This window comes from Danio aesculapii, chromosome 12 (assembly GCF_903798145.1).
Source record: "Danio aesculapii chromosome 12, fDanAes4.1, whole genome shotgun sequence".
Taxonomy (NCBI): Eukaryota; Metazoa; Chordata; class Actinopteri; order Cypriniformes; family Danionidae; genus Danio; species Danio aesculapii.
In genome coordinates, this window is record NC_079446.1 from 10900734 (window position 1) to 10927747 (window position 27014).

Sequence of the window (27014 nt, forward strand, 5' to 3'; positions counted from 1 at the left end):
GCTCATTAAAAACAGATGGCCAACCAAAAAGTAACTCAGGGTTATACAAAGAGGCCAACACAAAAATACATACATTCCTAATAGTCCCATCTCACACTCAACACACTACAATTACTATGGTAAAAATACAGCACTACAACATACAAAAGACAGAGATCGAGTTAGAAGCTTAAGCTACTATGCCATTTCAGAAATGATCAGATGTGCTCCAACATTAGGCACATTCAAATCAAGACTTAAAACACATCTGTTCAGCTGTGCCTTTACTGAATGAGCACTGTGCTACGTCCGACAAATCGCACTATTATGTTTTTCTCTTCTTATTTTCTGTTTTCCGCATTTTATCATGAATGTCACTTACCAGTTTTGTAATGATTTGATCAGCTGTAGTTTAGAATTATGCTTATTATGCTGTCTCTGTCACTCTATCCTCATAAATAAACTGCATAGTTGCAATCTAAACAAATATATTCTCACCTAAAAAGCCTCAAAAGTAAATTATGTTGTTCAACAGCTGCAACATTTGTCAAACTGTAGTTAGTTTATTGATCTGATGGTGAGGGGGCTATAGAAGTTCTGATATTACATAATATCGCACTGCTATTAGCCAGATTCGAGAACCAGACGGAACAGAACAAAGAAATTATATATATATTATCTCTCTCTCTCTCTCTCTCTCTCTCTCTCTCTCTCTCTCTCTCTCTCTCTCTCTCTCTCTATATATATATATATATATATATATATATATATATATATATATATATATATATATATATATTATTATATAGATAGATATATTATATATATAGATGAAGTCAGAATTATTAGCCCCCCTTTTTTTTCTTTTTTAATTATTTTTCCCAAATGATGTTTAACAGAGCAAGGAAATTTCACAATATGTCTGATAATATTTTTTCTTCTGGAGAAAGTCTTATTTGTTTTATTTTGGCTAGAATAAAAAACCCATTTTAAAAGTCAAAATTATTAGCCCCATTAAGCTAGATTTTTTTTCGATAGTCTACAGAACAAACCATCAATATACAATAACTTGACTAATTACCCTAACCTGTCTAGTTAACCTTATTAACCTAGTTAAGCCTTTAAATGTCACTTTAAGCTGTATACAAGTGTCTTGAAAAATATCTAGTAAAAATATGATTTACTGTCATCATGGCGAAGATAAAATAAATTAATTATTAGAAATGAGTTATTAAAACTATTATGTGTTGAAAAAAAATCTCTCCGCGAACAGAAATTGTAGAAAAAAAATAAACAGGGGGGCAAATAATTAAGGGGGGCTAATATTTCTGGCTTCAACTATATATATATATTATTTGTTTAAATAATGAATCGAAACAAAATTGATTCCATTGAGAGATAACCAAATTATGTTTGGGCCCACTAATTTGAATGGGATCAAAGCACCCAATTCCCATAATTATTGGCAAAATAGTCTATTTTATTGTACTTCCTTGATGTAAGAAATAACAAGCATACAATGCAGCCAGTGTAGTCTGAAAAGCATTTGAATTCTTCCCAGTCTGCACCTATTTGATTCATCTGACTAGAGTCTAATGTAGCCAAAAACATGAAAACATCTGCAGTTCCATTAGATTATGGAAAATGAAGAATGATGAGGACTGAAATATGCTAATAATGTACACAGGGCTGGGCAATTAATTGAATTGAAATCACGATTTTCAACAATATCTCACAGGCACACTGTATATGCCCAGAGCTACCTGGGAAACCGCAAATATGTGTCCTGACATATATCCGGCTCCATTTTGTGTGTGAAGCAACTTTTATTCCATTTTGCGATTCCGCTGACCACTTTCATCTGTATGGATGGCTTTTCTCCCAAGATCAGTTTTATCTTTTAAATAAAAAGCAGTGTGAACTCATGGTAGAAGGATGGGGTTGCAAGGTACTTTTCTCTTCTAGTTTGTGGTAAATTCAAACAGATATATATATATATTTTTTTTGTAGCTTATCACTTTACTACGACTCTCATGTTCCATCTGAACGCATGTGCTGCAGGTTTACTACAATCAAGTTTAATGGAATGATATAAGAACAAATATGAAATATAAAAGAAGTAGATACAGTATAGAACACTTTAGTTATAGATTTACACTAGGTCCAATGAAAATATAACTAATACTTTACAGTCTATTTAGCACATCCGTTTTATAGAATCCCTTCAACTCATATGTCTTTTGCTGTTCATACAGCAGACATACAAGAAGGACCTAATATGAGCCAGACTCTGTGGACATTGTGAAACATTAATCACATTTACCCTGATATATCTGAATAAATACTTGTTTTCTTTTCAAAGAACGAAGGCCATCTTTTTGCCATTATATGAGAGATGAAAAGTGGATGATGTCGTGGAGACCAAGAACTGTTATAGTGTGCGGGAAATGCCTTTAGCAGTCATTACGAAACAGCACGGAGGTGCCAAGACTGCTCTATACCAGCGTCTAAAATAAAATTTGAATCTGGAAAAAAGCAATGAAATCCAAAACGCCTCTCTGGCCAATCAAACAAGGCTTTGCGGCGCACAGTCTCCACAGCGTTCGGATAATCACTTAACTGCCTCCCTACCCACAGTCCTTCAGTAGTGGGCTCTCTGCTAGAGCGATTAGGTTTCTATGGGTTTGGCACGAAACCAGGGGAATATTCACAATAAGAGCAGTGTGCTACAGACAGCAAGCTCTTCCCAGTGTTCTAAGCTTACAGAGACACCGAGGAACAACATGAGCACATACAAAGAGGCAAAAGATGAGGCGAAGAATAGAGAAGGACAAAGACACACTGAGGACAGATAACCGAGATACAAACGCAGCGGAACAGCAACAAAGCTTGATAAAGTGGGCAAACAACTTATTTAAAAGACAGTTTGTTCAAAAATAAATCAAAGAATTCTTTAATTGTATGCAATTCAAACTTTACTCAATGGACAAATCCCACTGAATAGGCACTGAAGCTTTCAAGAATGAAAAGCAGAAGTCCTATAAGCACCAGATCTCTTGTATGCTACATTTCAAGGTCTCTAAATCCATACAGCTTTATGTGACAAGGTTTTTTCTTCTTCTTCTTCTTCTTCTTCTTCTTCGAAAGTCTTCACATTTAGTTTTGAATAAGTTCAGTTGAGTTCAGATAAAATTTTCAAAAGATTCAACCCAAAGAACATTTTGTTGAACTTTAACAACTAATTTTTAACATATAAAAGTTCTATTTTTGTCAGGGCTCTGCCATCTGGTCTTGTAAATTCTTGTTTTGGTGGCAGAGTCAGGACACTAGCTCTGTCTTGTCCTGTTGTGCTCGGCTCGAAGGTCGAGCACTTGTTTTCTGTCATTGTGTGTGTCTCTGTGTGGGCCGTCATGAGTGCGCGCAGGCCTTGTGTGCCCCCGCTTGGTAATAATTATTTGTTTAATAATTAGTTGTTTATTAAAAGTAAGGTAGAAGTTGGGTTTAGGTTTTAAGTAGGATTAGGCCTAATCCCAATTCTACCCCTTAGCCCTTCCCCTTACATCTTCCCCTCGTTTTGCGCGTTCATGTGAAGGGGTAGGCGTGTCCCAGTTCTCTTTAGCTTGAAGGCGTAGGGATAAAGGGAAGGGCTAGACACCCCTTGAAACTGAGATTTTTCAGTACCACACTCAAAACCAAGGCGTAAGAACATTTCCCAGAATACACCATCCACAGCGGCAAGTAAGGAGATGCACAAATTAGTATTTCTGTCATTATTATGAACTTTTACAACAAACAAGCATGTTTTAATATAGTCATAACCGCGTTCGTGTTATGCTAAAATAAAAACCTCATAATTTCAGTACCTGTAATCCCTAATAATAACTCCTGTATGGTAGTCCCACAACATTGTCACTTCATGACACTGCAATACCCTGTCAGAAAAGTCTAGTGGCTGGGAATGAGCTTTTCAGAGTGTCTGCTATAATGTTGTTTATGTTTAATGTTAATGTTGTTTTTGTGTGTTTACATAGATGAATATGGCCGCTGTGTAAATACACAAAACACTTACAATCTTATTGCCACATTAGATCATTATGATAATATAACGAATGCCTTCAGTGATTTCCTGAAGATAAATACCAAAAATTAACTGGAATAACTACGGCAGTTGCGATCATCAATCTCATACGAAGCAAGAGATCGTGATGACAAATGATAACATGTGCAGGTGTTGTAGTGGTGTCCCATTTCTTAGGGGTAAATTTTGAAGCCCTTCCGAAAGTACAAAAATAGAATTCGGATTGGGCCATATTGTAGGGATGTAATAAGATCATACTTTATTTTTCCAATGAACAGTTAATATCTTAATAATAGGCAGGTGTTAAGGTAATAGCATGAGTTGTGACCTAAACTAAAGTTTTACCAAAGTTAGTTTTGGCCTGACATCACACTGGGCATAAGACGTTAACGGTTTTCAAGGTATACCTCGGTTTGGAAAAGTCAAGGTTTTTGATTTTTGGCTTTCAAGGTTTTGAAAATTTTATGCTAAACCATTCCTAAGGTATGTGTACGATTTTTTTATTTACTTTTTTTTTTTTTTTTTTTTTTTTTTAGGACAACAGTCTCTCCAGCTGAAAAGATATCCAAAGATGCCATTTTAAATTGTAAAGAAATCCATGTTTTTGGAACTAATGAAGACAGCAGAAGTCAATAATTCATTTGAATTATTCAGACTGACATGTTTACGCCTCCAAAATATTAATAACGTTTCACAAAATAAAATATATTGTGTTTAAAGGGGAAACATTGTCATTTTTTACCCAGACATTTAAAAAGAATATATTTTAGAGCAGTAACCACAATACAGTGAAAACGTGATTTTTTTATCCAAGGTTAGCATACCATCAGAATCTCGTACCGGCCCATGCTTACATCACACCAGTTTGTTCCTTTTGATTATGCTTGAAGCATATCAGGGACTTTAAATGTTCATAATATAACATGGAATCCAATAATGTGAAGCTATGAAAGTGTTTCATAACTCAGATGTTTATCTTATCTGAAAAGAGGGAAATAAATAAATTACTATTGAAACCAAACTGCAGAAATTACTCAATTTATACTGTCAGTTGAAAGCTTCAATATATGATTCTCCAAGAAGTAACAATGACCACAGTTTCATTATTAATGAGGTTCCTTCTTGCAAAAGGGGTTCAGGGACATGTTGCATAGATAAGCAGTTTAGGACTTCTGAATGAATGTTTCAGTTACTCAAAGTTACTTTCGCCACCTACAGTGCTGGCATTTGGGTATGAGTCATTGTAAACGTGCCCAAAAGTGCTCTATGAAATTCATTTTTACACCATTCATTTTTTTTTTTTGTAAAGGTTATTGGTTAGGTTTAGGGTAGAGTTTTGTGTATGAGAACACAACATATTACCTAGAAATGTAAAGTTCGTGGACAAACTTTACGGTGGCTTGAGAAAGCCTATACTGAAAGTTTGAAGTAGTTTTTATGAAGATTGAAACAGTCGGCAAAGATAAGTACATATATGTTAGCATGTTTCTAGTATGGATTGGCATGTTTCTTGCTAGGCGGGGGTTCTGAATGGTTGCTAAGTTGTTGCTAGGGTGTTCTGAGTGCTTGCTAAGTGGTTGCTATGCTGTTCTGACTGGTTGATAGGCGGTTGCTAGAGTGTTTAACTGGTTGTTAAGGTGTTGCTAGGCGGTTGCTAGGGTGTCTGAGTGGCTGCTGGACGGTTGCTAAGACGTTGCTAGGTGGTTGCTAGAGTGTTGCTAAGTGGTTGCTAAGCCGTTGCTAAGGTGTTGCTATGTGGTTGCTAAGGTGTTACTAGATGGTTGCTAAGGTGTTCTGAGTGGTTGCTTGGTGTTGCTAGACGGTTGCTAGGGTGTTGCTAGGTGGTTGCTAAGGTGTTGCTAGGTGGTTGCTATGGTATTCTAGGTCATTGCTATGGTGTTGCTAGGTGGTTGCTAGGGTGTTCTGAGTGGTTTCTAGGTAGTTGCTAAGGTGTTGCTAAGTCATTGCTAAGGTGTTGCTAAGGTGTTGCTATGGGGTTGCTAGGGTGTGGCTAGTAATTTAAAAGGTCATCAGTGATTGGCAGATTGGTAGTCTGGGACTTTTCCGAATTTTCCGGGACAGTTTTCGGAAAACCGTAAGTCGGAACAGTTGGAAAAGATAGAGCAACTTAATTCAGTATAGTTTGGAGGTCTAGGAGGAGATGCGTTCTTAAAATAGTCTAAGAAGAAGAAGAAGTTTATGTAGTATAACAGTATGTTGGCGTTCTTAAGCCACCATAATTACAAGTGGACATGCAGACTACTTCTGCTTCATACACCACTACAGTTGAGAAGAAATGTTTCCAAGCAACTGACAGCGCAACAACGTAAAAAAAAAGTATTTTAACTTAATCGCAGTCAGCTCAGAGTCAAAAACGTAATATTTGGCACAAAAACTTGAGCATTATAAGTGGACCTCAGGGAAAAGTAAAAAAAAGAAAAGAAAATGACACCTAATGCAAGCACAGAGAGTTTTGTCATGTTGCTCAGTAACAGATGGACCTCTGACCTATGTGTGCTCAGCTGGACTGCAAATCTCCAGCCACGTTCTGCCTTGGGTTTCCATTTAAGTGTGTGTATGTGAGTACTTTAAAGACTCTATTCTACTTCATTCCTGCTAATGCGGAATCTATAAATCTTTGAGATGGAATCTTTCATTCACAACTGTATCAACTGGACAGCTTGATGAGTTAGTTAGGACTAATGGCTTTATTACTTGACATATGTACACAAGCGTTTAAAACACACAGTGGCCCATCTAGGAAGTGAACACTTGAAAGCAGTATGATAAGTGTGGTATGGAATAGCAGGAGTGCACAGATGTAAGGAACTTCTGAGGCAATAAATACTGTGACTTTAAGAGAATAGAGCGGAGCTGTGCTGCACAGAATGTGTGTGTGTTGTTACAGGGAGAGTCTTGCTGCTCAGGAATGGCACAGAAATGTGTTTACATTTGCTGCTGCCAAGATCCTGTCAGGAGCTGATCCAGAACTCCAGAGAGCAGCAGCAAAATATACTGCACACTATATTACCCTACACACTACAATACAATACATAACTACACTATATACCCTACACAACATTACATTATTCTTAACTCCTTCCTGGACACTACACAATACCAGAATTTCAAATAAGCCTGTTTTCTACAAACTATAGTTGTACAATACAATGCTAAATGAAGCTACACTATAATTGTGCATAGTATTTTACACTATTACACAGTAAAAAAAAATATTTGTTAATTAACAGTTTCCATATTTTGTCATTCATTCATTCATTCATTCATTTTCTTTTCGGCCTAGTGCCTTTATTAATCAGGGATCGCCACAGTGGAATGAACCGCCAACTTATCCAGCATATGTTCTACACAGCGGATGCCCTTCCAGTTGCAACTCATCACTGGGAAATACCCATACACTTTCATTCACACACATTTCCTGCGAAGAATTTAGCTTACCCAATTCAACTACACTGGATGAGTGGGGGAAATATATTTGGACTGGGGGAACCATGGGGAAACCCACTCGAACATGAGAAGAACATGCAAACTCCAGACAGAAATGCCAACTGACCCAGCTGAGGCTCAAACCTGTGAGGCAATAGCAATACCCAGTGCGCCACTGCGCCGCCCCTGTATTTTGTGATTTACAAGTGTTTTCCACTTATTTACGGATGTGAATTGGGGGAATTATGGGACCTTAATCTCTACTCTGTCGACTTTTGATGTTGAAAATTCAGCTAACAAAGTAGATTTTATTGGCTTGTTAGTCGTAGTAAATAATACACAGAGATATAAGTCTGTAAAATAATAGAAACTGTACTGGCAGTTTATTACAAGGTTTTTGTATTGTATTATCATAATAATAACAACAACAACAACCCAGACAATATATTACTTTAAACTATTTGGTTCTGCTCCAGGTTACATTTGTGACCTGATATCCATTTCCTCTCTCTCTCACTGTCTACACTCTGCTTCTGGTCCTACGCTGTTTCAGCCTCGCTGCAAACTCAGCACCATGGAAGGTAGGGCGTTCTCTTTCAGTGCCCCCAAACTGTGGAATGCTCTTCCCACTAACATTAGGAATGCTGGTTCTTTGGACGGTTTTAAGAAGCTACTTAAAACTCATCTTTTTAGGACTTTTTTAGGACTTCTTTTTCATCTTTTTTAATTTGTGATATCTTTTATTCTTACTGTGTTTTTTTACTGTATTTTTTATTGTGTTACTGTGCTTTGTTGTTTTTAGATTCTTGTAAGCGCTTTGGGTTTTAGAAAAGCATGTTATACATAAAATATATTATTATTATTATTATTATTATTATTATTATTATTATAAAATGGTAATAAAAGTCACTTTTTTGAACTTTTCAAGCTTAAAAGTTGTTGGAAGATAGATCAAGGTCCCATAATGCAATGAAGAAAATGCAGAAATTAAGGGGGAAATTAAAAACAAAAACATATAAAAATAAAAATACAGAAAACTTTTTTAGACTGAAAAATATGGAAAAAACTTTACTTATTTTTACAATTTTCATCAATTTTTATCAATTTTCAAGACCTTTCACTTTGTTTGACTCTATAGTACATCACTGCCTATTATGAAACAAATGAACAAACCTTTGTCACATCATCAACAATTTAAAAGAAGTTAAATATTTTATTTTGTTTCACTTTCTTATGATGATCATTGTTTGGTCAGTGGGCAGAGATTTGGTGGATTTTTATTGCTATAAAGCAGTGTTTCCATCCAACGAATCAAAGCGAACAAAATCGTCACTTCCTGATTAACTGGTGCCAAATATCAACAGTTAAAACTGAATTTGCTGCAGTAGGAGAAGCTGCGTCAATCTTTTCTTCATTTTATAAATGACTTGCACCTCAGAATGCAATCCTGACACGCAGTGAACGCGGCTTGGTGTTTGGAGGTGTCAGACGCGGAGCACAGATGCTCTTGAGGTCATTATTAATATAAGAACACCAATACATAAACTCTAAGGTGTTTTAGAATGACCAAAACAACATTTTAGATGGTTTACAATGAGCTCAGCGTGCTGGTTTGTCCATTTACGAACATTTTCATCATCACATGATCTCAAGACAATCACATTACCTTTTTTTCCATACTGGAATTTGTATATATATATCACATATAAATCACATATGGACAAAATTGGTATTTCTTGACTAAAAGCTTGAGGAATTTATAACTTAGATAATCAGATAACATTCATTCATTTTCTTTTTGGCTAAGTCCTTTTGTTAATCAGTGGTCGCCACAGCAGAATGAACCGCCAGCTTATCCAACTTATGCAGTGGATCCCCTTCCAGCTGCGTCATCCCCTTCCCTTGCCATCACTGGGAAATACCCATAAACTCTCATTCACACAAAAACACTACAGACAATTTAGCTTACCCAAATCACCTATAGCACATGTCTTTGGACTTGTGGGGGAAACTGGAGCACTCAAATGACACCCACATGAACACAGGGAGTACATGCAAACTCCACACGGAAACGGCAACTGACCCAGCCGAGGCTGGAACCAGCAACCTTCTTGTTGTGAGGCAACAGTGCAAACCACTAAGCCACCGTGTCGTTCTATGTCTAATCATCAACTACATTATTACAACTATTCAATTTTTTTTGCAGGTTAATATTTGAACAGGTTTAAGCACATTTAAAAATGGACAAATGTATGCAACAGCAAACAACATTAAAACAAGCAAAAACCCTAGCATTTCCCCTAACATTTTTCACCATGAATCAGCAAACAAGACTGGACAAAAGTGCTTAAGCAATGTAATAACACTAATTGACACAAACATATCTGGCTGACAGAATAGTGTTTGTTCATGGTGATCCCACTAGCACTGAACTAGGTGGTGGACTCACACTGTGGACTGAATCAAAGCCAAACCCACACATCACTGACTTTAACAGACCACAGATCACATCTGACAGCCCACATGATCAGAGAAGAAGACCATTCTGAAAGGCTGAAGACATGGGAAAACACGGATGTTTGTGATTCTCATTCACTTATCCTATAAAGCATGACTTATGTAGATATTCATGAGTGTAAAGGTACCATAGAATGCATTGATACAATATACATGTTCTCTGATATCTAAAGAGAAGGTTTGTGGCTAAGCCAAGTGTAATTTTTATTTTTTTTATTATTATTTTTTTTTTTACAGATTTACAGGTCCACTTTCAACCTCAGGAAGTGCATGGTCCTAATAAGATATGCTTGGTTTGCCTGATATGATATAGGCCCAATCCCAATTCTATTTATTTCGAATTGGTTTTTGACCTCATGCGCTCCAGCACTGAGACGTTGATACGGCGGTTGCCTAGCAACATAAAAAGTCTCATGCACTGCTCTTTACTAACGTCAACCAAAAAGCTATGTCTCACGTTTTCAGAACAGAAAACCACTGCTAAATTTGGACGAATGCTGAACTTTTCCTCAGGGGTCCCTGTTACATCTGGTATCATGTTGCAAAAGGCAAAAAACTTTATTGTGCATTTACTCAGTGCTCATATTCATGGATGTAACCACAAAACAACATTAAAGTTATACCACACATGCTGTGAAAAACTAATTCCTCTTTGATTAGACTTTTCTGACAGACTAGCCTATTCTGTCAAGCCATTGAGTAAGGTTATCAGAATTTAAAATATATTATGAAATATTTTGCAGCAGTTTTGCTGTAGTTTAAGTGACTATCATTAGAGAAATTTTCGTGTTAGCGAAATTTAGCTTTTTTTTTTTTGTTGTTCATTTATTTAAAGATATCGTCATTCTGAATGTTTAAATCTGATGCTTGTTTGTTGTTCAAATTCGTATTAATGCTGATTTTTAATTTTTACATTTGTGATTTTCCTTGCTTGGTTTTCCAGTCTCGTTGCTGCTGTAGCTGGTGTAATCAGGGAAATCAGCATTTCATTTGAAGTGTAGTCCTGAAAAATCTTCATTTGAAAAGAATAAGAAAACAGACTATTTCCCCTGCATGGGTGCAGAATGACATATCCTCTCGTGCAGACACAGAATGCAAGCTCTCTTTTCAGTCAGCTGCCGTCTGTTTGGTGTGTTCATGTGTAGCTTTTTGGTCCAGACATGAGCTGACAACAAGACTCGCACCAGCGGCTCTTCTTTTTGTGATGAAATCAAGCTAACCACTTACTGTTGCATGCCACCTTTAAAGGGTCACGAAACACCAAAACACATTTTTTGAGTTGTTAACAGTCATATTGGGACACATATTTCACAAAAAAGTTAAAATTGGTAGTTTTTGCGTTATTTCAAGCTAATTCGTCCTTCCAGTTTGAAAAGAAATTTTAAAGCTGCTTCACGATGATTAGATACTTGTATAAATTCCAGCGTGTAGACTGGCTGTCCATACTGGCCCATACAACGTGACGTCTTTAAGTTTTCAGCTATAATTTTTTACCTAATGCAGTGATTAGAGGGCAGAGAGAAGACACGTTGTCTTGCCAACTGTAATTAAAACAAGTGGAAGAAGAAGAATTGTTTGGAGACATGGGTCGTCAGTGTTGCGTTTATGAATGTGCCACAATGAAGGTTTTGTTTTAATTTTCCCGCTATGAGAGCACAGCTGTCATGAGGACCCACATTTGTGGATTACAGTGGTCTGCTAACACGCAACAAAAATATGTTTGTAAAGAAAAAATTTTACCCGAGAGCTTTTCGCATCCCGAAATGGTGCAATCCGAATTTACCCCTCATCTTCTTTTAAAAAAAGATGCGATTCCAGTTCGTGTTGATTGTCCTGTCTACAGATTTGTTTTATCGTTGGTATCATCAGCAGTACTCTTTCAGTTTTTAAAGACGTACCTTAATCAAAATGATTTAGTTACTAAGTTTACAGTATGTTAATATCACTACAATATTTTGGACTGATAGATCCAATGTAAATGCTGCTCTCCGAGTGTAACCATGTAAACACCTTAATCAAACTGTTACCGTTGTGTAGGATTTTCACCGCGTATGATTTTTGTCGCATTTTGTGACAGGATAGTCCATACACACACGGCTATTTGACACTATTCTCTGCAACTAGAGACTCTGCATCTACCGAGAAATGCTGAGAATTTTTATTTTCTCCCATATGGTGTGCAGCATTAAATTCCATTAAACAACTCTTCCAGCCATTCATTCTCGCATCCAATATCTTGTTTGTCACGGGGGGCATGCATGAAACATCCCTGAATAAAAAAGTGAAAGTGCCAAAATGCAGTTAAAGTTGATAAATTAAGAATGAAACACCCAAAATTACACAAAACTCTGTTGGAAATGTGGATAGCGTGGTGACGCGATGATGTTAATCGATCTTTGGGCTTTAGGATGTAAAACGGAATCATGAAAGGAACATTCAAAAAGCAACTCATGTAAACACCTTAATCATATAATTGTCTTATTCAGATTAAGGCAAATAATTCGATTACAGATGTCCATGTAAATGTAGTCACTGTTTATCGCCCCTGTGTTTGTGTTGCCGCTGTGAAAATCAGCGTGTGTACGCAATGAAACACCCCTTTTCATGCAAACCCTTCTTTCTTGCACCACTCCCACCTAAACAAAGCTGGACTCATCAACTTTCCTTACATTTTTCGAACTAGAGGTGTGAAAACACCCTACGGAGACAGGGTACAAGATTAATACAAGCTTAGATAAACTTTAGAATAAGGGAAACCTTATTAATTGTCAAATTGCTGCAGAATGAGTTTGAATATAAAACAATCACTTACAGCAAGGAGGTTTTAATGAACTGTCTGATTTTGATGTGCATGTCTGTGGCAGCAGTCTGTTTAAAAATTGTAGATTGTTTACACAAACTTGTCAACCCAGTAACCAGTATTCAATGTCTACAATAACTGGAGAGAACCATTAGCATTCCTATTTATCTCTATGGCAAATAGTCAGCTGGTGCATTAAGCAATGCTTTACACACCTCCTAATTACAATGTTAGGGCTCAAAGAACATACTTTTGTCTGTTTTTAACAGCGAAGTTTTGCCTTACGCCACAAAGAAGCACAATATTTGACAGCAATTAAAGATAGGGGTCTCTGTAAGCAAGTCTTTATCAGTGTTCCATATCCTGACACTGGAATTTTCATCAATTCTGCTGAGCCAAATTGCTCAAGCTAGAAAAACTTGGACAAAGACCAATGATTGTGAAGAGCAACGAATTGTTGCTCACATGGACAGGCTGCCAGTCTGGGAATTCTGTTTTATACACAGAAAATAATCTCTTAATCATGTTTCTGTTATCAGCATGCTGAACTCTAGAAATGATATTTTCATGTATGTGGTGCAATATTATCGTTCATCATTTCTATAACAGGGCTGCATGGTGGCACAGTAGGTAGTGGGTTCGAGCCTCGGCTGGCTCAGTTGGTGTTTCTGTGTGGAGTTTGCATGTTCTCCTCGTGTTGGTGTTGGTGTGGGTTTGCTCTGGTTTTGCCCACAAGCCCAAAGACATGTGGTATAGGGGAATTGGGTAGGCTAAATTGTCCGTAGTGTATGAGTGTGAATGAGTGTGTAAGGGTAATGGGTTGCAGCTGGAAGAGCATCCCCTGTGTAAAAACATTCATTCATTCATTCATTCATTTTCTTTTCAGCTTAGTCCCTTTATTAATTTGGGGTCGCCACAGCAGAATTAACCACTAACTTATCCTATGCATATGTTTTAGGGCCTACTCACACTATGCTATCCGAACCATGCCCAGGCCCGTTTCCCGGATTGTTTGAGAAGTTCAATTCACCTTTATTTGTATAGCGCTTATACAATGTAGATTGTGTCAAAGCAGCTTCACATAAAAGGTCATAGTAAATTGGAAAAGTGTAGTTCAGTTTGTAGTGTTTAAGTTCAGTTCAGTTTAGCTCAGTTCAGTGTGGTTTAATAATCACTACTGAGAGTCCAAATATTGAAGAGCAAATCCAACAATGCGCAGCTCTATAGATCTCGAACCATGCAAGCCAGTGGCGACACTGGAGAGGGAAAAAAACCTTCACTAAATGGCGAAAGTGAAGAAAAAAAACCTTGAGAGAACCAGGCTCAGTTGGGCACGATCATTTTAATTTCTCTGCTGGCCAAACGTCTTGTGCAGAGCTGCAGTCTCAGTGGCGGAGGCTGAAAGCTGGCCTCAGCGAAGACTCGTCTGTCTCTGGAGCGTCACAGGAATCAGTCTCATGTTCTCCACTCTTCCATGACCACCACAGTAGCTGCTCAGGATACGGCCTGGTCCAGGATATGGAAACCTTGAGATCATCTCGTCGTTCGTCTTGGATCGAATCAGTGACTCTGCATAGTCTGAGGGCCTCGGGAAGAGTATCCCCAGGTGGAAATGGAGAATAAAGAAAATAATTAGCGTAGCTGCTGTTCATAGTGTACCTTCAGCAAACCTCCTAACTCCTGCAGCAAGAGGATTTTATGATTGTTTATGAGCGTCAAAAGTGGCTGATCTGTTGGGTCAAATATTTTAGTGCGTGTCACTGCATATCAAACCACTAAAACAATCTAACTAAAGAAATCTCCACTGTGCTGAGCGAGAGCACTTACTGAACAGCGGATCAAGTGTGCCCAGGCCCGATTGTAATGTGAGTGCGGGCTGTTGAGGAGATGGGAGGGGGGACAAGCGTGCTTTAGCCCAGTTCAAGGCAACAGTACATAATGTGAGTAGGCCGTTACGGAGCGGATGCCCTTCCAGCGGCAACCCATCTCTGGGAAACATCCATAAACACTATGGACAATTTAGCCTACCCAATTCACCTGTACCGCATGTACTCCACACAGAAACTCCAACTGACCCAGCCGAGGCTCGAATCAGCAAACTTCTTGCTGTTAGGCGACAGCACTACCTACTGCACCACTGCGTCACCCCTTGTGTAAAAACATTTGCAGGTTAAGTTGGCAGTTCATTCCGCTGTGGCTAACCCAGATTAATAAAGGGACTAAGCTGAAAAGAAAATGAAGGAATGAATTTCCCAAAGATTTATTATTACTTTCATTACAGCTCTTCTTTCTCGATTTCTTCTGAATAATTGGGTGTTTCTTCATCTATTCAATTTGCATCCTGTGTTTATTTTTATAGCAGAATATGATCCTTTGAAATATTTTCCCTTACTTAGAAATATTTTGTTATAATATTATAAATTTAACATTTACCTCTATAAAAACATGGTAACTAGTTTAAGTAGCATTTATCACTATTAACTTGTGGCGTATTATCTGCCTATTATTAATATATCGGCTGTTTAATTGTACTAATAAAGTACAAATTCTGCATTCATTCAATTCTACATCCCTAAACCTAATCTAATACCCTAACCAACGTGCCTTCCCTGAGCACTTTTCCAACTAACTTGTGTCATGTAGCACAACAGCACTGGGAAATCAATTCAATTTGGCCATGCCTTGCTGGAGCTCCTCAACAAAGAAAGAGAGCTCCTTAATACCAGCTTAGGAAGCACTCCCACCTTCCTGTCAACCATAGTTCCGTCTCTATTTGAGCACCAGGTAACAGGTAACTTTGCTAAGATGCTGCAATCTAATTGTGTACTGAGCAGATTTGAGCTTGGGCATGTGTTGCCATGACAGCAACAAGTCTGCCGTGAGTTTCAAAGAACACATTGTACAGACTAGTGGCCAACTTAAGTGTATTCTCACATTTCCGACTTTCACAGAGAACACGCACACACTCAACCAGTTTGGCACTGTTTAAAACCACATCTGGCAGCGGTGGTATTCGAACCCATGCCCCCAAAGAGACTGGAGCCTAAATCCAGCACCTTAGACCCCTCTAAGCTCAATACCGTGGGCCCTTTTCTGCCCAATTTTACAAAAGCAGAACAGCAGAGAGCACGCCAAGCTTCCTCGTGAAGCCCTTCATTTTTGGCCAAGGAGGCTACGTTTGGATGTGACCGGGAGCATGCAGTATCACTTTGCAAGTCTTTTTGCTCAAGCAGAGAGGTCATTTTCAAGCATCCTAAAAGTACTGCCTGGCACACTCAAGCAGTTTGGCACTATTTAAAACCACGTCTGGCAGCGGTGGGATTCAAACACACGCCCCCCGAAGAGACTGGAGCCTAAATCCAGCGCCTTAGACCCCTCGGCCACACTACCCCTTTAAACTCTATACCGTAGGCCCTTTTCTGCCCAATTTTACAAAAGCAGAACAGCAGAGAGCACGCCGAGCTTCCTTGTTAAGCCCTTCAACTTTGGCCAAGGAGGCTACGTTTGGATGTGACCGGGAGCATGCAGTATCACTTTGCAAGTCTTTTTGCTCAAGCAGAGAGGTCATTCATGTAGCGCAACAGCGCTGGGAAATCAATTCAATTTGGCCGTGCCTTGCTGGAGCTCCTCAACAAAGAAAGAGAGCTCCTTAATACCAGCTTAGGAAGCACTCCCACCTTCCTGTCAACCACAGTTCCGTCTCTATTTTAGCACACCTCAAGGCATTTGATGTCTACTCCAAATGGCAGCCAGCTGCGATGCATTTAAACACTGTATTACTATGTAACTGGTATCCCACAAAAGAGTGAAAGTTGCTTATTCCATCACAGCAGACTCCACATTGTTGTTGTTATTATATTCCAATCCAGTTATTAAGTATTACTACTTTATTTGTGAATCATTGCTGTTCCTGTTTCAAAAGGGTGCTCTTGCCAAAAGGAGCAATGGCTGAGAGAGACTTCCAGTACAGACTTTGTCAATCTAATTGTGTACTGAGCAGATTTGAGCTTGGGCATGTGTTGTTTGCCCAACAGCAGAGAGCACGCCGAGCTTCCTTGTGAAGCCCTTCAACTTTGGCCAAGGAGGCTACGTTTGGATATGACCGGGAGCATGCAGTATCACTTTGCAAGTCTTTTTGCTCAAGCAGAGAGGTCATTCTCAAGCATCCTAAAATGACTGCCTGGCACACTCAAGCAGTTTGGCACTGTTTAAAACCACGTCTGGCAGCGGTGGGATTCGAACACACGCCCCCGAAGAGACTGGAGCCTAAATCCAGCGCCTTAGACCCCTCGGCCACACTACCCCTATAAACTCAAAACCGTGGGCCCTTTTCTGCCCAATTTTACAAAAGCAGAACAGCAGAGAGCACGCCAAGCTTCCTTGTGAAGCCTTTCAACTTTGGGCAAGTCTTTTTGCTCAAGAAGAGAGATCATTGTCAAGCATCCTAAAAGGACTACCTGGCAGCGGTGGGATTCGAACCCACGCCCCCGAAGAGGACTGGAGCCTTAACCAGCGCCTTAGACCGCTCGGCCACGCTACCTTACCAACATGCATTCCCTGAGCACTTTTCTCACTAACTTGTTTTATGTAGCGCAACAGCGCTGGGAAATCAATTCAATTTGGCCGTGCCTTGCTGGAGCTCCTCAACAAAGAAAGAGAGCTCCTTAATACCAGCTTAGGAAGCACTCCCACCTTCCTGTCAACCACAGTTCCGTCTCTATTTGAGCACACCTCAAGGCATTTGATGTCTACTTCAAATGGCAGCAAGCTGCGATGCATTTAAACAACGTATTACTATGTAACTTGTATCCTACAAAAGATGTGAAAGTTGGCTTATTCCATCACAGCAGACTCCACATTGTTGTTGTTATTATATTCAATCCAGTTATTAAGTATTACTACTCTAATTGTGAATCATTGCTGTTGAGGTTTCAACAGGGTGCTCTTGCTAAAAGGAGCAATGGCTGAGAGAGACTTCCAGTAAAGACTTTGTCAATCTAATTGTGTACTGAGCAGATTTGAGCTTGGGCATGTGTTGTTTGCCCAACAGCAGAGAGCATGCCAAGCTTCCTTGTGAAGCCCTTCAACTTTGGCTAAGGAGGCTACGTTTGAATGTGACCGGGAGCATGCAGTATCACTTTGCAAGTCTTTTTGCTCAAGCAGAGAGGTCATTCTCAAGCATCCTAAAGGACTGCCTGGCACACTCAAGCAGTTCGGCACTGTTTAAAACCACGTCTGGCAGAGGTGGGATTTGAACCCACAGCCCCCGAAGAGACTGGAGCCTAAATTCAGCACCTTAGACGCCTCAGCCACACTACCCCTTTAAACTCAATACCGTGTGCCCTTTTTCTGCCCAATTTTACAAAAGCAGAACAGCAGAGAGCACGCCAAGCTTCCTTGTGAAGCCTTTCAACTTTGGCCAAAGAGGCTACGTTTGATGTGAGCGGGAGCATGCAGTATCACTTAGCAAGTCTTTTTGCTCAAGCAGAGAGGTCATTCTCAAGCATCCTAAAAGGACTGCCTGGCACACTCAAGCAGTTCGGCACTGTTTAAAACCACGTCTGGCAGAGGTGGGATTTGAACCCACGACCCCGAAGAGACTGGAGCCTAAATTCAGCACCTTAGACGCCTCAGCCACACTACCCCTTTAACCTCAATACCGTGGGCCCTTTTCTGCCCAATTTTACAAAAGCAGAACAGCAGAGAGCACGCCAAGCTTCCTTGTGAAGCCCTTCAACTTTGGCCAAGGAGGCTACGTTTGAATGTGACCGGGAGCATGCAGTATAACTTTGCAAGTCTTTTTGCTCAAGCAGAGAGGTCATTCTCAAGCATCCTAAAAGGACTGCCTGGCACACTCAAGCAGTTTGGCACTGTTTAAAACCACGTCTGGCAGCGGTGGGATTCGAACCCACGCCCCCGAAGAGACTGGAGCCTAAATCCAGCGCCTTAGACCCCTCGGCCACACTACCTCTTAAAACTCAAAACCGTGGGCCCTTTTCTGCCCAATTTTACAAAAGCAGAACAGCAGAGAGCACGCCAAGCTTCCTTCTGAAGCCCTTCAACTTTGGGCAAGTCTTTTTGCTCAAGAAGAGAGATCATTGTCAAGCATCCTAAAAGGACTACCTGGCAGCGGTGGGATTCGAACCCACGCCCCCGAAGAGACTGGAGCCTTAATCCAGCGCCTTAGACCGCTCGGCCACACTACCTTACCAACATGCATTCCCTGAGCACTTTTTTCACTAACATGTAGCGCAACAGCGCTGGGAAATCAATTCAATTTGGCCGTGCCTTGCTGGAGCTCCTCAACAAAGAAAGAGAGCTCCTTAATACCAGCTTAGGAAGCACTCCCACCTTCCTGTCAACCACAGTTCCGTCTCTATTTGAGCACACCTCAAGGCATTTAATGTCTACTTCAAATGGCAGCAAGCTGCGATGCATTTAAACAACGTATTACTAGGTAACTTGTATCCCACAAAAAAGTGAAAGTTGCTTATTCCATCACAGCAGACTCCACATTGTTGTTGTTATTATATTCCAATCCAGTTATTAAGTATTACTACTCTAATTGTGAATCATTGCTGTTGAGGTTTCAACAGGGTGCTCTTGCTAAAAGGAGCAACGGCTGAGAGAGACTTCCAGTAAAGACTTTGTCAATCTAATTGTGTACTGAGCAGATTTAAGCTTGGGCATGTGTTGTTTGCCCAACAGCAGAGAGCATGCCGAGCTTCCTTGTGAAGCCCTTCAACTTTGGCTAAGGAGGCTACGTTTGAATGTGACCGGGAGCATGCAGTATCACTTTGCAAGTCTTTTTGCTCAAGCAGAGAGGTCATTCTCAAGCATCCTAAAAGGACTGCCTGGCACACTCAAGCAGTTCGGCACTGTTTAAAACCACGTCTGGCAGCGGTGGGATTCGAACCCACGCCCCCGAAGAGACTGGAGCCTAAATCCAGCGCCTTAGACCCCTCGGCCACACTACCTCTTAAAACTCAAAACCGTGGGCCCTTTTCTGCCCAATTTTACAAAAGCAGAACAGCAGAGAGCACGCCAAGCTTCATTCTGAAGCCCTTCATCTTTGGGCAAGTCTTTTTGCTCAAGAAGAGAGATCATTGTCAAGCATCCTAAAAGGACTACCTGGCAGCGGTGGGATTCGAACCCACGCCCCCGAAGAGACTGGAGCCTTAATCCAGCGCCTTAGACCGCTCGGCCACGCTACCTTACCAACATGCATTCCCTGAGCACTTTTCTCACTAACTTGTTTTATGTAGCGCAACAGCGCTGGGAAATCAATTCAATTTGGCCGTGCCTTGCTGGAGCTCCTCAACAAAGAAAGAGAGCTCCTTAATACCAGCTTAGGAAGCACTCCCACCTTCCTGTCAACCACAGTTCCGTCTCTATTTGAGCACACCTCAAGGCATTTGATGTCTACTTCAAATGGCAGCAAGCTGCGATGCATTTAAACAACGTATTACTAGGTAACTTGTATCCTACAAAAGAGTGAAAGTTGCTTATTCCATCACAGCAGACTCCACATTGTTGTTGTTATTATATTCCAATCCAGTTATTAAGTATTACTACTCTAATTGTGAATCATTGCTGTTGAGGTTTCAACAGAGTGCTCTTGCTAAAAGGAGCAATGGCTGAGAGAGACTTCCAGTAAAGACTTTGTCAATCTAATTGTGTACTGAGCAGATTTGAGCTTGGGCATGTGTTGTTTGCCCAACAGCAGAGAGCATGCCAAGCTTCCTTGTGAAGCCCTTCAACTTTGGCTAAGGAGGCTACGTTTGAATGTGACCGGGAGCATGCAGTATCACTTTGCAAGTCTTTTTGCTCAAGCAGAGAGGTCATTCTCAAGCATCCTAAAAGGACTGCCTGGCACACTCAAGCAGTTCGGCACTGTTTAAAACCACGTCTGGCAGAGGTGGGATTTGAACCCACGCCCCCGAAGAGACTGGAGCCTAAATTCAGCACCTTAGACGCCTCAGCCACACTACCCCTTTAAACTCAATACCGTGTGCCCTTTTCTGCCCAATTTTACAAAAGCAGAACAGCAGAGAGCACGCCAAGCTTCCTTGTGAAGCCTTTCAACTTTGGCCAAAGAGGCTACGTTTGGATGTGAGCGGGAGCATGCAGTATCACTTAGCAAGTCTTTTTGCTCAAGCAGAGAGGTCATTCTCAAGCATCCTAAAAGGACTGCCTGGCACACTCAAGCAGTTCGGCACTGTTTAAAACCACGTCTGGCAGAGGTGGGATTTGAACCCACGACCCCGAAGAGACTGGAGCCTAAATTCAGCACCTTAGACGCCTCAGCCACACTACCCCTTTAACCTCAATACCGTGGGCCCTTTTCTGCCCAATTTTACAAAAGCAGAACAGCAGAGAGCACGCCAAGCTTCCTTGTGAAGCCCTTCAACTTTGGCCAAGGAGGCTACGTTTGAATGTGACCGGGAGCATGCAGTATAACTTTGCAAGTCTTTTTGCTCAAGCAGAGAGGTCATTCTCAAGCATCCTAAAAGGACTGCCTGGCACACTCAAGCAGTTTGGCACTGTTTAAAACCACGTCTGGCAGCGGTGGGATTCGAACCCACGCCCCCGAAGAGACTGGAGCCTAAATCCAGCGCCTTAGACCCCTCGGCCACACTACCTCTTAAAACTCAAAACCGTGGGCCCTTTTCTGCCCAATTTTACAAAAGCAGAACAGCAGAGAGCACGCCAAGCTTCCTTCTGAAGCCCTTCAACTTTGGGCAAGTCTTTTTGCTCAAGAAGAGAGATCATTGTCAAGCATCCTAAAAGGACTACCTGGCAGCGGTGGGATTCGAACCCACGCCCCCGAAGAGACTGGAGCCTTAATCCAGCGCCTTAGACCGCTCGGCCACACTACCTTACCAACATGCATTCCCTGAGCACTTTTCTCACTAACATGTAGCGCAACAGCGCTGGGAAATCAATTCAATTTGGCCGTGCCTTGCTGGAGCTCCTCAACAAAGAAAGAGAGCTCCTTAATACCAGCTTAGGAAGCACTCCCACCTTCCTGTCAACCACAGTTCCGTCTCTATTTGAGCACACCTCAAGGCATTTAATGTCTACTTCAAATGGCAGCAAGCTGCGATGCATTTAAACAACGTATTACTAGGTAACTTGTATCCCACAAAAGAGTGAAAGTTGCTTATTCCATCACAGCAGACTCCACATTGTTGTTGTTATTATATTCCAATCCAGTTATTAAGTATTACTACTCTAATTGTGAATCATTGCTGTTGAGGTTTCAACAGGGTGCTCTTGCTAAAAGGAGCAATGGCTGAGAGAGACTTCCAGTAAAGACTTTGTCAATCTAATTGTGTACTGAGCAGATTTAAGCTTGGGCATGTGTTGTTTGCCCAACAGCAGAGAGCATGCCGAGCTTCCTTGTGAAGCCCTTCAACTTTGGCTAAGGAGGCTACGTTTGAATGTGACCGGGAGCATGCAGTATCACTTTGCAAGTCTTTTTGCTCAAGCAGAGAGGTCATTCTCAAGCATCCTAAAAGGACTGCCTGGCACACTCAAGCAGTTCGGCACTGTTTAAAACCACGTCTGGCAGAGGTGGGATTTGAACCCACGCCCCCGAAGAGACTGGAGCCTAAATTCAGCACCTTAGACGCCTCAGCCACACTACCCCTTTAAACTCAATACCGTGTGCCCTTTTCTGCCCAATTTTACAAAAGCAGAACAGCAGAGAGCACGCCAAGCTTCCTTGTGAAGCCTTTCAACTTTGGCCAAGGAGGCTACGTTTGGATGTGAGCGGGAGCATGCAGTATAACTTTGCAAGTCTTTTTGCTCAAGCAGAGAGGTCATTCTCAAGAATCCTAAAAGGACTGCCTGGCACACTCAAGCAGTTTGTCACTGTTTAAAACCATGTCTGGCAGCGGTGGGATTCGAACCCACGCCCCCGAAGAGACTGGAGCCTAAATTCAGCACCTTAGACGCCTCAGCCACACTACCCCTTTAAACTCAATACCGTGGGCCCTTTTCTGCCCAATTTTACAAAAGCAGAACAGCAGAGAGCACGCCAAGCTTCCTTCTGAAGCCCTTCAACTTTGGCCAAGGAGGCTACGTTTGGATGTGACCGGGAGCATGCAGTATCACTTTGCAAGTCTTTTTGCTCAAGAAGAGAGATCATTGTCAAGCATCCTAAAAGGACTACCTGGCAGCGGTGGGATTCGAACCCACGCCCCCGAAGAGACTGGAGCCTTAATCCATCGCCTTAGACCGCTCGGCCACGCTACCTTACCAACATGCATTCCCTGAGCACTTTTCTCACTAACTTGTTTCATGTAGCGCAACAGCGCTGGGAAATCAATTCAATTTGGCCGTGCCTTGCTGGAGCTCCTCAACAAAGAAAGAGAGCTCCTTAATACCAGCTTAGGAAGCACTCCCACCTTCCTGTCAACCACAGTTCCATCTCTATTTGAGCACACCTCAAGGCATTTGATGTCTACTTCAAATGGCAGCAAGCTGCGATGCATTTAAACAACGTATTACTAGGTAACTAGGTAATCCTGAGCAGCTACTGTGATGGTCATGGAGGAGTGGAGAACATGAGACTGATTCCTGTGACGCTCCAGAGACAGACGATTCTTCGCTGAGGCCAGCTTCCAGCCTCCTCCACTGAGACTACAGCTCTGCACAAAAGTTTGGCCAGCGGAGAAATTAAAATGGTCGTGCCCAACTGAGCCTGATTTCTCTCAAGGTTTTTTTTCTTCACTTCCGCCTTTAGTGAAGTTTTTTTTCCCTCTCCGCTGTCGCCACTGGCCTGCATGTTTCGGGATCTACAGAGCTGCGCATCGTTGGATTTGCTCTTCAGTATTTGGACTCTCAGTAGTGATTATTAAACCACACTGAACTGAGCTAAACTGAACTGAACTTAAACACTACAAACTGAACTACACTGTTCCTATTTACTGTGACCTTTTATGTGAAGCTGCTTTGACACAATCTACATTGTATAAGCGCTATACAAATAAAGGTGAATTGAATTGAAAAAAAAAGTAACTTGTATCCCACAAAAGAGTGAAAGTTGCTTATTCCATCACAGCAGACTCCACATTGTTGTTGTTATTATATTCCAATCCAGTTATTAAGTATTACTACTCTAATTGTGAATCATTGCTGTTGAGGTTTCAACAGGGTGCTCTTGCTAAAAGGAGCAATGGCTGAGAGAGACTTCCAGTAAAGACTTTGTCAATCTAATTGTGTACTGAGCAGATTTGAGCTTGGGCATGTGTTGTTTGCCCAACAGCAGAGAGCATGCCGAGCTTCCTTGTGAAGCCCTTCAACTTTGGCTAAGGAGGCTACGTTTGGATGTGACCGGGAGCATGCAGTATCACTTTGCAAGTCTTTTTGCTCAAGCAGAGAGGTCATTCTCAAGCATCCTAAAATGACTGCCTGGCACACTCAAGCAGTTTGGCACTGTTTAAAACCACGTCTGGCAGCGGTGGGATTCGAACACACGCCCCCGAAGAGACTGGAGCCTAAATCCAGCGGCTTAGACCCCTCGGCCACACTACCCCTATAAACTCAATACCGTGGGCCCTTTTCTGCCCAATTTTACAAAAGCAGAACAGCAGAGAGCATGCCGAGCTTCCTTGTGAAGCCCTTCAACTTTGGCTAAGGAGGCTACGTTTGAATGTGACCGGGAGCATGCAGTATCACTTTGCAAGTCTTTTTGCTCAAGCAGAGAGGTCATTCTCAAGCATCCTAAAAGGACTGCCTGGCACACTCAAGCAGTTCGGCACTGTTTAAAACCACGTCTGGCAGAGGTGGGATTTGAACCCACGCCCCCGAAGAGACTGGAGCCTAAATTCAGCACCTTAGACGCCTCAGCCACACTACCCCTTTAAACTCAATACCGTGGGCCCTTTTCTGCCCAATTTTACAAAAGCAGAACAGCAGAGAGCACGCCAAGCTTCCTTGTGAAGCCTTTCAACTTTGGCCAAGGAGGCTACGTTTGGATGTGAGCGGGAGCATGTAGTATAACTTTGCAAGTCTTTTTGCTCAAGCAGAGAGGTCATTCTCAAGCATTCTAAAAGGACTGCCTGGCACACTCAAGCAGTTTGGCACTGTTTAAAACCACGTCTGGCAGGGGTGGGATTCGAGCCCACGCCCCCGAAGAGACTGGAGCCTAAACCCAGCGCCTTAGACCCCTCGGCCACACTACCTCTTAAAACTCAAAACCGTGGGCCCTTTTCTGCCCAATTTTACAAAAGCAGAACAGCAGAGAGCACGCCAAGCTTCCTTCTGAAGCCCTTCAACTTTGGCTAAGGAGGCTCCATTTGGATGTGACCGGGAGCATGCAGTATCACTTTGCAAGTCTTTTTGCTCAAGCAGAGAGGTCATTCTCAAGCATCCTAAAAGGACTGCCTGGCACACTCATGCAGTTTGGCACTGTTTAAAATCACATCTGGCAGCGGTGCAATTCGAACCCACGGCCCCGAAGAGACTGGAGCCTAAATCCAGCGCCTTAGACCCCTTGGCCACACTACCCGCTTAAACTCAACACCGTGGGCCGTTTTCTGCCCAATTTTACAAAAGCAGAACAGCAGAGAGCACGCCAAGCTTCCTTCTGAAGCCCTTCAACTTTGGCCAAGGAGGCTACGTTTGAATGTGACCGGGAGCATGCAGTATTACTTTGCAAGTCTTTTTGCTCAAGCAGAGAGGTCATTCTCAAGCATCCTAAAAGGACTGCCTGGCACACTCAAGCAGTTCGGCACTGTTTAAAACCACGTCTGGCAGAGGTGGGATTCGAACCCACGCCCCCGAAGAGACTGGAGCCTAAATTCAGCACCTTAGACGACTCAGCCACACTACCCCTTTAAACTCAATACCGTGGGCCCTTTTCTGCCCAATTTTACAAAAGCAGAACAGCAGAGAGCACGCCAAGCTTCCTTGTGAAGCCTTTCAACTTTGGCCAAGGAGGCTACGTTTAGATGTGAGCGGGAGCATGCAGTATAACTTTGCAAGTCTTTTTGCTCAAGCAGAGAGGTCATTCTCAAGCATCCTAAAAGGACTGCCTGGCACACTCAAGCAGTTTGGCACTGTTTAAAACCACGTCTGGCAGGGGTGGGATTCGAATCCACGCCCCCGAAGAGACTGGAGCCTAAACCCAGCGCCTTAGACCCCTCGGCCACACTACCCCTTAAAGCTTAAAACCGTGGGCCGTTTTCTGCCCAATTTTACAAAAGCAGAACAGCAGAGAGCACGCCAAGCTTCCTTCTGAAGCCCTTCAACTTTGGCCAAGGAGGCTACGTTTGGATGTGACCGGGAGCATGCAGTATCACTTTGCAAGTCTTTTTGCTCAAGCAGAGAGGTCATTCCCAAGCATCCTAAAAGGACTGCCTGGCAGCGGTGGGATTTGAATTCACACCCCCGAAGAGACTGGAGCCTTAATCCACCTTAGACCGCTCGGCCATGCTACCTTACCTAACCACTACCTTAACAACTATTGATAAACAGGAAATTATGAGTTTGTTGAGCTGACAAGTCTTAGTTAATAGTTTGTTAATTGCAAGAATTGTACCTTAAAGGGGACCTATTATGCGAAAATCACTTTTCAAAGAAAATACCTATTCATTAAAAAAATAAACATTGTGTGAATATAGGCCAGTCTCTAAAGGTAAAAATTGTACTATTTTTTATAATCAAACGTCATAACATCAGTCTGCAGAAACACTTTAATAACATTCTCCCTTTGTACATGTCATCATAGGAGGAAGTCCCACTCATTAGTGGATATCTCTCCCTCATTAGTGTAGACAGTTTCCAAAGATAATGTCAACAACTAAGAGGCATTATAAATGTTGAGTTTTAGAATGCACAAATGAACACCATAGTCTCCTTAGACTACCTTCTGAACCACTACTTTTGACATTTTCAGATTTTCACGATCTCATTTGAATTTAAAGCAACAGTTACCAAAATAGCATAATTTGGATTAAAAAGGAGATATGAAAAATTATTTGTGGATTTTTTTAGCTGAAACTTCATAATAGGTACACTTTAAAATAAATAGTGACCAAAAACATTATAAAACAGCCTATGGGTAATGTGTGATCATGGACAAAATGTTAAATTTCATCAAGAGATTTGAAAGATAATTTAACCCTTTAACTGCCTGCTCAATCCTGTTGCACTACTACACTTTATTTTTGGTTTTATTGTAAA

General features: G+C 41.5%; 1 protein-coding gene and 9 non-coding genes across 10 annotated transcripts in view; all 10 read right to left on the reverse strand.

The window, feature by feature from the left end:
- The window catches only part of raraa (retinoic acid receptor, alpha a), a 348397-nt gene that overhangs the window by 264171 nt on the left and 57212 nt on the right, over positions 1-27014 (reverse strand). The window lies entirely within an intron of this gene.
- Positions 16129-16211, reverse strand: trnal-uag (transfer RNA leucine (anticodon UAG)). Its single transcript has one exon. It is a non-coding gene; the product is annotated as a tRNA-Leu (tRNA).
- On the reverse strand, positions 17043-17124 carry trnal-uag (transfer RNA leucine (anticodon UAG)). Its single transcript has one exon. It is a non-coding gene; the product is annotated as a tRNA-Leu (tRNA).
- On the reverse strand, positions 18709-18790 carry trnal-uag (transfer RNA leucine (anticodon UAG)). Its single transcript has one exon. It is a non-coding gene; the product is annotated as a tRNA-Leu (tRNA).
- Positions 18946-19027, reverse strand: trnal-aag (transfer RNA leucine (anticodon AAG)). The gene has a single exon. It is a non-coding gene; the product is annotated as a tRNA-Leu (tRNA).
- On the reverse strand, positions 19717-19798 carry trnal-uag (transfer RNA leucine (anticodon UAG)). The gene has a single exon. It is a non-coding gene; the product is annotated as a tRNA-Leu (tRNA).
- Positions 19954-20035, reverse strand: trnal-aag (transfer RNA leucine (anticodon AAG)). The gene has a single exon. It is a non-coding gene; the product is annotated as a tRNA-Leu (tRNA).
- Positions 21382-21463, reverse strand: trnal-uag (transfer RNA leucine (anticodon UAG)). Its single transcript has one exon. It is a non-coding gene; the product is annotated as a tRNA-Leu (tRNA).
- On the reverse strand, positions 21619-21700 carry trnal-aag (transfer RNA leucine (anticodon AAG)). The gene has a single exon. It is a non-coding gene; the product is annotated as a tRNA-Leu (tRNA).
- trnal-aag (transfer RNA leucine (anticodon AAG)) lies at positions 23000-23081 on the reverse strand. The gene has a single exon. It is a non-coding gene; the product is annotated as a tRNA-Leu (tRNA).